The following is a 15,568-nucleotide window of genomic DNA, read 5'->3' as shown; positions in this document are numbered from 1 at the left end:
GAACACTGTCAAGTTCACACTGGAGTGCTGTGCTATATTACAAATGCTCAAGGGAAGCACAGCAATGCTCAATATCCATTCGTTGGATGCTGCACAGACTACTAGGTACCTCATAGCTCGAATATTAGACACTCCTACATTCCTTCCAGTGAAGTCGTATCCTTGAAAAGCTGGATGTTCAGCAGTTTCTGTGATTAGAAGCAAGCACCATGTGAAAGGAACCTGGAACAGGAAATGAGGGTGGTGTTGCCCAATCTGATGTCAAGGTTTGCAAAGGTGTGTGGTGTCCGACAGGGGCACACCTGTTAGTAATTGCGGTTATTTAAGAATTATATGTAAATATGTATTTTTTCAATGTATAAGCATTATTTCTTTCAAATGCTTCTATGTTATTAGTAAACGAATACTTATTAAACTGATGGGCCATGGCTACTTTACAAAAGGAACTGTTTGGTATTTCCTTTGCCCTATAGGCACTGTGAAAAAATTTGTGAGACACTAAGGGCACAGTGAACTGAGAAAATTTGGAAGTCTCAGGTCTGGACTGAATGGAGAGTGGTTGTTCCATTTGAATATAGACTATACCTGACAGATACAATTCTTATTGTGGAGATGAGATCATAATAACATATATATATGTTATATATATATATATATATACTATATATATGTTATATATATATACTATATATATGTTATATATATATACTGTATATATGTTATATATATATACTATATATATGTTATATATATACTATATATATGTTATATATATGTTATATATATATATATATATATATATATATATATATATATATATATATAGTATTTTTACTATATGGGGCTTAAACTCATGACCCTGAGAGCAAGGGGCTTGAACTATTGACCCTGAGAGCAATGGGGCCCCCGGGGCCCCATGTGGGGCTTGAACTCATGACCCTGAAAGCAAGAGTCACACGCTCTACTGACTAAGCCAGCCAGACTCCCTCATTCTACTCTTTTTAATGTCAATACACAATGGATTCACATAATTAACTTCTAGCTCTAGTCTCTCATCCCCAGGCAGGTTCAATATCCATTTCCTTAATAAGAATATTGCTCAGGTCTAAGAACTTTGGTGCTCAGGCTACTTAGCAGCTGTGCAATTAATTATAAATTAATAAGCAGGTACCTTTGTTATAGTTATATTTCCCTCACGGCTTTCCTAAACAAAGAGAACGAACATCTTGAGGAGGGGGAAGGACATGAAAGCCTTACAAATTCTCATTATAAATTTATTCAGTAGCGTCCTGATCATACATTAGTCTGAGGTCACTCCTGAACTCTCTGGCTGGTGGAATGATAGATATTTCTGCGCTTGGAAGGCTGAGAATCAGATTTTGGTCCATAGCATTTCAACATGGTAATGATGCAATTCTGTTAGGCTTTTTGAAAAACAACAGTCTGGCTTACTTCAAGTGCTATCCTTGGATTTTATTTATTTATTTATTTTTTCCATTTTAGCAAACCCTGGAAGCAGTCTGCCTGGACTGAGATCTCGTCTCCATCACCACCTAGTTGTGTGAGCTTGGGCTAATTACTTAATCTCTCTGTACTTCAGTTTTCTCATCTATAAAATGAGGATAATAATAATTACTTCAGAATGTAGTTGTGAAGATTAAGTAAAATGATACACTTAAAGCACTTAGAACATGCTTGGCATATTCTAAACCCTAAATAAATATTTCTTCTTCTTTTTTTTTGTTGTTCCTCTGAATATTATTATTGTGATTTTTGGTAATATTTGCCTTGTTTCTTTCAGTTTTCACGTTTCTACATTTTCATCAAATTTTTCTATGTCCACACCTAACATTCAAATGTAAGTTGGATGTCTCAACAAAGTTGTGACTACAATCCAAGTCTGTGAATGTGGAAAAGTCAGTAATACCAAACATACGTCATTTGCTCATCTATATTTGCATGGTTCTCTCAGTTCGGGAGAGAGCCACATGGCCAGTTTGGGTCAATTACATGTGAGTAAAAGTGAAAAGGGCTTTTTTATGGGATTCTCCAGTCTTCTCCCTGCCTCCGCAAACAAAAAGAACTTGTATCTTAGAAGATGACCACATCTTAGAAGATGTAGCTAGCACATGGTGGTGCCTCCATTAACCTGGACCCCTTCACAACTTGCTGGAGTAGAATGACCAGCAACTTATGCTGGAGATGTACTATGATCAAGAAATAAACATGCTGTGTAGTAAACCACTAAGATTTCCCAGGTCAGCTGTTCCACACCATAATCTAAACTCATAGAGTGGGTGTAACTGACCACCAGGCACCTAGTTCCTAACGGTGAGCTAACATCAAGGGAATGAATTATATTTATAAATATTTGCTGAAAAACCTGAAAGTATAGTATATGCTTCTTCCGATTTGGGATCTCTAGTGCAGTTGCTGACAAATGTCAGCTGGGGCTCTGCTAACCTGTAAGTCCTACTGTTTTGGATGTCCAAGGTGGCTCATTCACAAGGCTGGTAGCTGAGCCTGGCTCGGGAGCTGATATGGGGCTTTTGACCGGAGTACCAATACTTGGCCTCTCCATGTAGTTTCACTGTATGTTGGCTGGGTTCTCAGATGGAATAAGCCCCTAAGAATAAGCATTTTCAAAGAGCCAAGGATGAAGCCCAGTCATTTTATGGTCCAGAGTTAGAAGTCCCAGAATGTTTCTTCCAGTGCATTCTATTAATCAAATAAATCACTGAGGGTAGCTCCTGTTAAATTAGAGTTTACTTATCAAAGGGATGAATGAAAAAGAATTTGTGTTTGCAGCCTTCTTCAACCTATATCATACCTCCTCCTCTAAAACACACATTTCTACTTACCCACATTGATTAATACCCACATTAAAATTCATTCACACATTAAAATTCTTGCAAGCAGAGCAGTCATGCTTTAGCATAATTGAAAATCTGTACTAGTACCTGTTTCTGAGGTTTTGTCCATTAATTGCTGAATAAATTCATGAATGGCACAGAAATATCTTTGAATCTTTCCCAAGGTCTTCTGCAGTGCCTAGATTTTAGATGCATAATAAATCCATTTTGAATAAATGAAGGAGACATATAAATTCTGTATAAAATGTCAAACTTAAGTTTATCAAATTAACGTGTAAAAAGTAAATACATAAAGAATAGTTTTTCATGTGGGTAAAAACTTTTAAGTAGGGCACAGTAAAAAAAAAAAAAAAAACAGTTGGAAGCCTCAGGGGGTATTTTCAGTTTTCATATAAATATAAAAGTAATAAATATATTTTTTTGGCCAAAATATATATTGACTTGAGTAAATATTGTTTCTGACAAAATATAGGAAGAACCAAACATTTCAACACTTTAGAAAAATGCCCTAAAGTAAAGACAGTCTACTAATATTTTTTTTCATAGCACAATGAGAAGTAAAGAACAAGAAAAGATCTCTTAAGAATTCTTGAGAAAAGTATTACAATTAGTGTTATTGAGAGTTTAGGACATTTTTCCCCCAACTTTACTTGGTTGTGAGTATATTGGCTTATTCTGAGTTTGCATCAGTTTAAAATTCAAAAGATGTGAAATAAAATTGCCAATATTATGTCTACATATTCATGGAAACCAAATGAAGCTTGAGTCATATAATTTGTAACAGGACTAACAGAGAATTGAACTTGCTTTTCCATGCTGATCCTGCCGCCATGATAGAAGCAGCCCTAGAATGAGCAGAAAGAATTTAAGCCTTCTAAGCTGAAGTCTTGAATTGTGTAGAAATTCTTTCCCTTTGTATTCAATACACATTTAATTTGATGCTATATTTTAAGTGTAGTCTCCTACATGAGCACAAAGACTATTCCAAAATAGTCTTTAGAATTCTATTTAGAAGGGAAAAATCTGTTAGAAATGAACATATATAACCAAACATAGGAAAAATATTGTTTTAAACTTAAAATAATGGGAAAAAAATTCATTCTGTTTGTAAGACCAGAGGCTTAGAGTGTATCTTTTCAACACATGCTTCAACATGTTTTCCATTGTTATTCATGAATTTTTTATAAAAATTCCTTGGCTTCACATTGCACTGGTTTTACCAGTTTTTTTTCCCTAAACCTGTTTGAAAAATTAAGTGTTTTTCTATGATTTTATTTTTTTATTTTATTTTTTATTTGAGAGACAGAGCATGTGCAAGTGAGGGAGAGGGGCGGGGGGGGGGGGGAGAGAGAGAAACTTAAGCAGGCTCCATTCTCCATGCAGAGCCTAAATCGGGGCTTGATCCCATGACCCTGGGATCATGACGTGAACCGAAATCAAGAGTTGGACACTCAACTTACTGAGCTGTTCATGTGCCCCTCTCTATTATTTTACTGATTGTTATTTATTATTATAGAGTTTTCTCCCATCTCATGAATTTACTTAAATAATTCCATTTAAATTTAAATTGTAATTATATAGATCAAAATCTATTCAATTTATAAGCAGATTAACTGTTTACTTCTAAAATATTTAAGATATTTAAATTTTTTAGAATTGAAGGAAGCTCAAAATTCTCTTTGAACTACTCATTAAAAATAGACTTCCAAAAATCAAGAAAAATATTCATTGAAATTCCTATCTTAGCAGAGAGAGAGAAAGAGAATTTTTAGTACAAATTAAGACTTTTCTGCAGTAGTTTAAATAATTTATGAATTAAAAATATTTTCCTATGGAAACTATCAAATTATAAACCACACCTGATTTTACAAAATACCAATTGATTTCTAAAACTGTAAATATAACTCATATTTTATGTGTCTCAAAAGACCTGATAGAAAGCTGGTAATTGTCTTCAAATGTTTTTAATTTGAAAAAAAAAAGCAAATTGCATTTATCAACTAATAAAATATATAATGAAAGTAATAAGACCAATTTTTATCAGCATGCCTAGAAAGGGCAATGAAAAAGAAGCACAGGGAAGGGGGATTATGTAAGACCACAGACGGCATCTTATGTGCCCTGTGGTGTATGGGCATATGTGAGTGGAAGAACACGGTGGTGGGTGGGAAATCGACAGGAATAATTTTCTCATATTTTTCTGAAGTCCTGTGGGTAGTCTTCTGGTGTCTAACACATTTGTATTTTTTAAGTGCTTATTGCAGATGACATTCTTGTATATATGTGAAATAAACTTTGTAGAATGGTCAATGGAATGATCTAGGGAAGAATACTATAATGACTCTGTTTCTAAGATGCTTTGAAAAAGCAGCATGAATTTAACACCCACTAATTCAGACAATTACATAATATCCAACATATTAAGCAGATAAAATGTTGTATGTTCTTTAGGTTTATCTTCTTAGAAGTTTTAGGAAATTTATACTGTACAATTAGGTCTTAAAAGCAAGATCTAGGAATTGGCCATTGATAAGGAAATTGTCTAATTATCAGTTTCTTTTTTTTTTCAGAAATAAAAGTCTGAATATAGTTAGCTAAAGTTGAATGATAAATAGAATGAAATGGAATAAACTAAGTAGAATATAGTCTGAATATAGTTAGCTAAAGTTGAATGATAGATAGAATGAAACAAGTCCATCTAGCCCAAAGGTTAATCATGTATAAAAGCCAGGCATTTTTAATCATTACAGCATTCTTCTTCCTTTACATTACTTTGTTAACAACTCCTGTTCCATATCCATCGCACCATCTTTAGAAACTGAATCTTGTGGGGGCTCTTGGGTAACTGAGTCCATTAAGCGCCGACTTCTGCTCAGGTCATGATCTCATGGTTCCTGGGTTTGAGCCCCGCTTGGAGCTCTGTGCTGATAGCTCAGAGCCTGGAGCCTGCTTTGGATTCTGTGTCTCTCTGTCTCTCTGCCCCTCCCCTGCTTGCTCTCGCTGTCTCTCTCTATCTTTCAAAAATATACAGTAAAAAACAAAAACAAAAAACAAAAAAACAAAACCTGAATCTTGTAATATTATATCATAATACCAGCCCTTTTAAAAACCTTACTCATGAGAGGACTTTAAGTGATGACTACCTATTTTTACTGACCTGCGGAGATTTGTTTTGTAGAACCTATTTGCGACACTTTAAGGCACCTAGCACTTGCTGGTCTTCTTTTATTTGGGAATGCAGTTCCAAGGTAGAATGTGAGAACTGTTCCTTGCTGCATTGCCTTAAGCATGATTCTCTAGCTGCATTGCTTTGGGGCATGATTCTCTTTGTATTGGGTTGTTTCAACCAAGATTACTCCTATTTTTTCACTGCCCCCCCTTTCTCTAGCATGTACACACACACACACACACACACACACACACACACACACCCCTTACAAGGAGAGGAAATGCCTTATTATCAGAAGGTGATTTATTAAAATACATAATCTTTACATATATTTTTCTAGTGTTTTCCAAAAGACACGAGAAAAACTGTCTTGAGTAGAAAAACATAAATGAAAAATATATCAACGCTCATCAGACTTACTTCATTTATTTTTCGTGTGCTGGGCATTGGAACTTGACAAGGAGGATGAAAAGAATATCAATGGTGAGGCCAATTTGTAAACATTTTCTCCTAATGATCTATATATTTATCAAATATTAAACCAGATTAATTACATACCCAGTGTGATCTCTTTAACACATACACACATTACAAAGTAATTCTGACATCAGGGAGAACAGCAGCTGTGTTGAAAACGAGTTGCGTGCATGGTACAACCAGGCTGGTCGATGTGCAGTATTTGCAGAGGTCTGTGTACCACTTACAACCGAACCACCCAGGGTGCACATCTTAGATCTACCAAGACAGAATCTTCAGGGAGGGGAGCCAGGGATTTTCATTTTGAATATTCATTCTCTGGATGGTTCTAAGACACACTGGGGAAATTTTGAGGGTGAAGTGTAAAATTTCTTCTCAAGGAAAACTTAACTCTTAAAATGAAAATAGAGGAATTAATAATACCTTCAACGCTTTGTATCGTATTTAGCACATTCAAAATTTCAGGTTGCGATTGTTACTTTTTTTGAGAGAGAGAGAGAAAGAAAGAGGGAAGGGCAACGGAAGAGGTAGAGAATCTGAAGCAGATTCCATGCTCAGTATGGAGCCCTACACGGGACTCAATCCCATGACGATGAGGGCTCGATCTCAGGACCGTGAGATCATGACTGAGCAGAAATCAAGAGTTGGACTATTAACCACGCGTCCCAATTGTTACCTTTTTAAAATACATCATTTTGTATACTAAATTTAGGCTAGGGGCGCCTGGGTGGCGCAGTCGGTTAAGCGTCCGACTTCAGCCAGGTCACCATCTCGCGGTCCGTGAGTTCGAGCCCCGCGTCGGGCTCTGGGCTGATGGCTCGGAGCCTGGAGCCTGTTTCCGATTCTGTGTCTCCCTCTCTCTCTGCCCATCCCCCGTTCATGCTCTGTCTCTCTCTGTCCCAAAAATAAATAAACGTTTGAAAAATAAATAAATAAATAAATAAATAAATTTAGGCTAATGACATTCTCCTCATCCAACAGGAAAAAACACGGTGGCAAATGTACATTCTTTCAAAATCTTCCAAATAGGAAAAATCCTAAGATTAGGATTAGAATACAATGCTCCTATAATTCTAGTTGTGTACAACATTTAATTCCTTGCTATTTTGATTCTTTAAGCTTCTTTTTTTCCTGCAACACCATTATGTCAAGCTTCCACAGTAAGGCACAGAATTGGGGCAAGTGTTAATAGACCAATTTAGGCCATAACCCCAAAGTGTCTCAACAATCGATTTAATTTGACTATGACAACTAACCCAGCTATAAATTTCAACAGGGTTGAATAGTCACCCAGAACCATATTTTGGAATGTCTCAACGAAGGTATAGGCTGGACTAAATACTCAAAAGTGCACTTTATTATGCCTGTTTTTTGGTAGATCACACATATATAAATATATGCATATATATACCAGTCAGAACTTTCTAATAGGTCTGTCTATGCAGCACTATTTGTCCTGGCTGGGGATTCCCAGTTTCCTGATGTTAAGTCCAATTATTACTAGAATCTGTTTTTTTTTTTTTTTTTTTTTTTTTTTTTTACTAGAAACTTGGGAAATACCTGTGTCTTCAACTCCTTACCTCACTACAGACCAGAATCAGTATTAGAGTTACAGTCCAAGCAGGTAGACTAATGTAGGATGATAATATCATTTTTCAACATTTTTCTTTTGGCTAGTGCTAGTTAGAGCTATTGTATCCTTTGCATGCAAAATTGCAACAGCTAGTATAAGTTAATTAGTTAAGTAGGCATAAGAATGCTGTGAAGCTCAATGGAATGGCTTTGAGTTTAAAGTCTTAGAGGTTAAAGAAAATCCTCCACTCTGCCCTGGTGATACATTCACTGGGATCATGTCCAAATCTATTCTTGGAAGAGCCGACTATATTACCAACTGTTTTTTGTTGGTACAAACTGTGTTTTGTTTATACAAAAGGTTGATAAGTGACATCAAGAGGAAGCGGCGATTATAGTACCAACTCTTAACCTGTGTTTTGTTTATTCAAAAGGTTGATAGGTGACATCCTTTACAACGGTCATGCAATGCACTAGCATCATTGAACACATTCATTCTTTTGCTCAGTTTTTCCGATGGCATCCAGCCTTTGATGTTGATCATTTTTGTTGGCTCATTAATTCAATTTTCCTTTGTTCAATAAAATCTCCAAATGCTGATGTTGAATTGCCAGGAATAAAGATACTGATGATAGAAATGGCACCAGAGAAATCATTGCTATTCTTGGCCACGGACATTTCCAGTCTGAACAATAGTTGTTTTCTTCATAGCTTTCACCAATGTCATATTTTAAGCAGGGATTTTGTGAGCTCAACAAATGAATGGAAAAGGCTGCAAAACACGTTGCAGAAATATCTCACAGGTAAGCAGGAAATTTGGAATAGATGATCAGAACAGAGAAGTTATAGAGATGTCTAAGGCAAAAGAGAAAGCAAACCTGCTGAAGTGTGCTTTAAAGTGCGGTATGGTTTGGTCAGCAGGTCAGCCACTATTTTCCCAGCTGACTTGGAATCCATCGCTCTATGGAGAATAAAAGGTCAGAAGATTAGGCTATTTGAAGAGTTAACAACTATTAAGAGTACAAGTTTCATAAGAATACGGTGATCCTAAGGTATTTCATCACTCAGTGGGAAAAAGTTCATATCCTTTTTAATGCTAATTATTTAAGTCAAGATTTTCAGGTTGCAAATATCCAAATAGAGAGTCACATCTGGAGTTTGATGCATGTAATGATAATTAGGGAGGATAGAGGTAACATGCTCATACTGTAGGTTTCTACCTTCCCTATTTTATCCATCAAAGCATTAATGGGAGGTGACATATACAAAGAAAACTTTATCTGATTGCCAAACAACAACAACAACAACAACAACAACAACAACAAACAGAGTAATAAGGAGTGTACTAAAAATCAGGTAAGACCTAGGGAAATTTCCCAAGTTTATTCAAATCTTCTTTACCTTTCTATCTCTCCAGAGACCCTCGAGAGTGGCAGCTGCCCCTTCAACAGTCCCTTCCAATCTTCCAAACTTTTCTCTTGCTATGCTGCTGTTTCTTTACGCCTTAGTTATCTACATTATATAAATCAAGATAATCCTTCCTAGACTCTTTTCTTTGGATCACCACCATGACTGCTGGCAGTCAGGGGTATAATTAAAAATCCTCATTATTGGGTAATCAAAGTAGTAGTGGTTGGTATGGGGGAGTAGAAAGACAGACTCTCCTTTCTTTTTTGTCTCAGGATATAAGTAAAAACTCCCTGGCCTAACATCTCTAGTTCTCAAGGTTCTTAAAAAATAGACCGGATAGAAATATGTCCCTTGCTTTCCTACCTTCCTGAAATGACAAAATAATTAGTGTTCCTCCTTTTTAATTTAATATGCACTATTAATTTAATTAATTAATTTAATATATAGGCACTTCCTTACACATGGTAAATATCAAATAAGCATGCACTGAAATGAATTTCACACTATGAGACAAAAATAAGACTGGGCATAAAATTCGTGTTTAAATTAAAATTTCTCTGCATGAAATATCTACGGTAAATCAATGAGTTATACACTTTCTAAGTTATAACATGTGATATAAAACTCATGTGTTATTATGGTTTTATAACTTATTTCTTTGTGCTCTGCAAGCCAAATCTACTTTGAATCTAACTATTACTAATAGTAGATTTGAGGATACAGAGAACAATTGGCACCACTATTCTATAGTGTTTTTTTTTTGAGAACAAAAGAAAGAAATATAGAATGCAAATAAGCTAAGGTATATGATACACAAATAGAGTGTAACCGCATATTGTTTTCCCTGCTGCAATAAAATTAATTTCAAGGGAGCTGTTTATAAAAGCCAACCTAATAAACATATTAATCAGCAAAGCCTCTAATCCAAACCTTACGTAAAGCCTTTCCCATGGGAAAAATAAAGTCAAATAGACCCTACAGATACGGCCGTGTAATCTGTCCTCAACTCATTGTCTCCTTGTTGCCATAGGCAGTGGTGTGTGGGAGACCTGCTACCTACCAATTGTTAAATATTTTAGATATTCTGTGAGTCAGTTGTTAAACAGAGTCACTAGCAAATATTAATTCATATAAACTTGCAATTAAATAAATCACATTAAAATTAAAGGCAGTAAACAGTTGAAAGTCATCACTTTTTAATTATATTACTACCTGCCACAAGTATCTATTCTTTTTTTTTAATGTTTATTTATTTTTGAGACAGAGAGAGACAGAGTGCAAGTGGGGGAGGGGCAGAGAGAGAGGGAGACACAGAATCTGTAACAGGCTCCAGGCTCCGAGCTGTCAGCACAGAGCCAGCCGCGGGGCTCGAACCCACGAACCGTGAGATCATGACCTGAGCCGAAGTCGGACGCTTAACCGACTGGGCCACGCAGGCGCCCCACAAGTATCTATTCTTTTGAGGTGATTTATGTCTCTTATATCTGTATGGTGGAGGTACTATAGAATTCGGTGATATTGTACATCTCTTTCCAATTCCATAATTAAGGATGTCACGTCAGACATACAGTGGGAATATTTTATGGGAATTGGCACATGTTATACATCAGGGATTCCCTCCCCACCCCCCCTTCCGAGGCTAGTTGTTCAACATTTACCAGCATGCCACTAACTCTAGGTCACCATTTCTGCCAGGTGTGTATAAGAACATAATGACAGTGATCTGTGGAGAGGAAATCACATCCTCACAATCCCAGAAATTATTCCTTCAGGCCACAGTTAGGAAAATATTATCATTCAACAGGCTATCCAATTACAGCGAAAGAGTGGAGATTCTGACAACCCCTATTCATGCGGCACGAGAGCTCTTGCTCCTTGCCACGACACCGCACTGGCTTCGAATTCTAGGTCCTTGCTATTTCAAGTTTAGGTTTCTGCCAATTGAGAATCCTACCAGCAAGTGTGCTTTAGCTTGCACTGATAGAGCATGTGGATTTCCCATCACAACTAAACCAAATCCAAGTCTCAAGCAAGCCTCTGGACTGTTTAGTACTGATCTTAATGCGTTCCAAGTACCTCTGAATGTCAAAAAGCTAGAAACGGCTCTCAATTTTATTTTTAACGTAGCTTGTGATATTTTTTATAAGTCCCGCTAAGTGTAGGTCTTTCCTGTCCCTCTCATCTTTTTGTTTCTTAAAGGGCAAAGTGAGACATTCTCTGAAAGTTTTTTTAAGGAAATCACGTCTGACTTAGAGAAAGCAGGCCCCTAATTGTGTCACGTTTATAACGCTTTAAAAAAAAAAAAAGATGTTTATTTATGTATGTGTGAGAGAGAGAGGAGGGGCAGAGAGAGAGAGAGAGAGAGACAGATTCCGTAGCAGGCTCCCCACTGTCAGCACAGATCCCGGCATGGGGCTCAAACTCAGGAACAAATGGTGAGCTCATGACCTGAGCCGAAACCAAGAGCCGATGCTTAACCAACGGAGCCACCCAGGAGCCCCACATTTATGGCAGTTCCTAACAGGGAATGAAGTTACAACCTTTGGTGAGTGATCTGGGGACCTGTTAAAAATATTCATTGACTCAAATTAAAGCGCAGTTTATAATGATGCTTACTTTTAGATGTGTTTCTCAATCTTTTTTTTTTATATCGCCTCTCTAAAGAGAAAAAAATAAATTAAATATAAATTCTTCATAACAAGAGAAACTAAATACTAAGGAATAAGATTCTGTCAGGTAAATTTGAGCTTTGGGGTGCACCAACCATCGTCATGCCTAAATGCTATCTTTGCACCCCCAGGCCCCACACGAGAACTAATTTTCATCATGTTAGGGGCAATGTCATCCCTGTTGATAATGCACATGCACCTCATTCTGAACGAGTGCACTTAAATGTCCATTTGTTTCAAGTTTTATTAGAGAAGATGATTTTACAAGACATCGCATATGTATTTGTCAAGTTGGCTTTATTCAGCTTTCAGACACTAAGTTAGACACCCAGGAATATTGTATTCATAATGGTTAGGCAGTCTAGAGCAACATTCACCAAGATGGTCACTGGACATATGTGGCAACTTCTATTTAAATTAGCAATTCAATTTCACTCATCCCATTTTGAGTGTGTACTTGCCATTAATGGCTTGTGTCTTTTATGATGGAAAGCGCAGATAATAGAATATTTTCATCATTGCAGAAAGTTCTATTGGTAACAGTGTTCTACAGCCTCATCCTCAAAGTGTGTTCCATGGACCTGACCTTGCTGTCGTGTGAGAGTTTGTTAGAAAAGCAGATTCATTTTTGCGCCCGGGAGGCTCAGTCGGTTGAGCAACCAACTCTTTCGGCTCAGATCATGATCTCACCGTTCATGAGACTGAGCTCCGAGTTGGGCTCTGCACAGAGCCTGCTTGGGATTCTCTCTCTCCCTCTCTCTGCCCCTCCCCCACTCTCTCACTCTCTCTCTCAAAAATAAATAAACATTAAAAAAAAGGAAAGCAGGTTCCTGGGCTCTATCCCAGACCTACCGAATCATAATTTGCACTTTTTGCAAATTACCTAGGGTTTCATACGAGGACACATCAGTGCTGCCAAGAGATCATTTTTTGTCTGCCTTTAAATACTAACTTCCTGGAAGATACATCATATTGAAATGTGCCTGATTTTTGGGGCACCTAGGTGGCTCAGTTGGTTAAGCATCCACCTTCAGTTCAGGTCACGATCTCATAGTTCACGAGTTCAAGCCCCACACTGGGCTTTGTGCTGACAGCTCAGAGCCTGGGGCCTCCTTCAGATTCTGTGTCTCCCTCTCTCTCTGCTCCATTCCCCCTCTTGTCCTGTTTCTCTCTCTCTCTCTCTCTCTCTCTCTCAAAAATAAACATTAACATTTTTTTAAATGTGCCTAATTTTTGAGATGTAGAGGTCAATACTTTATCTGCACTGTTTTTTAATTCAATGCCTGAACAACAAACTATTTTACAATTATTTTATAACTAAGGGTGATTATGATGTGTTTCTGATTTTCCAAGTTGTCTGGTTTAATTCACAAGTTAACCATTTGCTCTCATGGTTTGAACCCACACAGCTTTTAAATTCAGAAAGCCTCCTTATTTTATTGAGACCCTCAGAAAAAAAGGAACGCCAGCAGAAGAAAATCACAGGCCAAGTGATGGTAATGATGATGTTCCACTTGTTTGAGTCATGAAAATAGTTTGGTCTGCATAACAGGACCAGCCCCTAATAAAGGCAGCTCTCTGAGAGTGGAACTAGAAATCCATACTTGAAACTGCAAACTGGAATGGGGTTAGACAAATTTTAAAAATGAAGGTAAAGATTAATCTATCCAACAGTATACATACCAACCCAAAGATATTTACTATTATTATAAAATTAAAAAAAAAAATTCAGTTCTCATAGTTGCAGAACCACTCATGTGTAGCCTCCTTTAAAATGGAGAAAATCTCACTTCACGTATATTGCATAATATCTCATCACCTTTTACATTAATAGTAAATTGTTTTATGACAATGGAATTGATTAACATGTCAAATGTAAGAATTATTGCTGAGCTTTAGGTAGATCATTTGAATATAATTATGTTCTACATATTTGTTCTTGAAGATGAGTATTCATTTCTTTACAACAAGCCAAGATTCTAAGATAAACAGTTCTCATAAAGATGTATAGGGCTTAGTTCAGGCTCTGAAGATAATTAGAAAGTTTCACAAATGGGCCGGCCCTGAATTCCAACTCTTGAGATAAACCAGGGATCCAAATAAAATAAGCTAATCTGGCTCAAGTTTTATAAAATCATGCCAAAATTCCATCTTTAACTGCTTAAAAATACAATATACTTTGTGGTGGCCAAATAAAAAATAATCACATTATTTTGTGATGAAGACTATGGTCCATGTCTTTCTTTGAAGTGAGATTAAATTTATTTTTCTTCTGGCTCCCCTTCCTCAGTTCCAAGATTCCAATTTGTATACCTGAATTATTAAAGAAATCATTTGGAGTGAAATAGAAAATGTCAAACTCCTAAGCTTGTAGAGCTTCATGGAGACCTTTCCTCTCACTCTCACCGAGATCTTTTCCCTCTTGCTATATTTGATACTACTTTCTAAAGCTGAAAGACAGGGTATTAAAAAAACATATATATATATATATATATGAGATAAGAACTCAACTGCCCCTTCCCTACACTGGTTCCCAGTTGGCATGGTGCATTAACTAAAATTTCTCCATTAGGAATCTATTACTTTATCCCAATTCATATCTTCTCCAAACATCAGTCTTTATGTTGCAAAGTCCTGGGGGTAGTTTTCATTTACATTCTACTGTATGAATACTTTTATCAGATGTTTTACCTCCAGCTGTGACAGGTTACATGAGTTTTAAGGAATGTGACTGGGACTATATGGGACAGAGGGTAATACTAGAGCCTAGAGCACTACCTATGGAGCACAGGCTTAGCCAAGTTACTAAGAGGACAGTATAAGCTGCCCAGTACTCTGGGATGATCTGGATGGAGAGCATGGTATTGGTAAGGGAAGGTGAGGGAACAGGCTCAAACTTTATGTCTCATTTTGCCCAGGACTATAAACAGGGAGACTGTTCGTTGCACTAGAGTTTCCTAATTCAATCAGGAACCCTGTATTTAAAGTCTGAAGCTTGTTAAATTGTAAAGACTAAGCTTATTAGTTAAGCAGATGGAGTTTTGACTCAAAGGTTGTACCAAGCAAAGTACACAAAGCAGCAGACTTTTCACATACCAATACGGACGATTCGAATAAGCACTCTATTTTTTCTATGTTGGATATTTGGGAGAAAATAATTTTTGGTCTGAATAATCTGCTGATAATTCTTGCAAATGCCCACTGTACTGTCACACTTTACTGTCAAGACAGCAGCTCGATTATAGTTCACATGCGTCTGGAATACAATAGAATACTCACTGCTGTTTTACCAGTGAAAAGTATTATGGTAGACCTGATACTGGAATAAAAATAAATAAAAAATAAATAAATAAAAATATAAATAAATAAATAAATAAATAAATAAATAAATAAATATA

The sequence above is a fragment of the Puma concolor genome, chromosome B1 (genome assembly GCF_028749965.1).
Source record: "Puma concolor isolate L17-30 chromosome B1, mPumCon1.1.hap2, whole genome shotgun sequence".
Classification (NCBI taxonomy): Eukaryota; Metazoa; Chordata; class Mammalia; order Carnivora; family Felidae; genus Puma; species Puma concolor.
Note: the sequence above shows the minus strand (reverse complement) of the source record.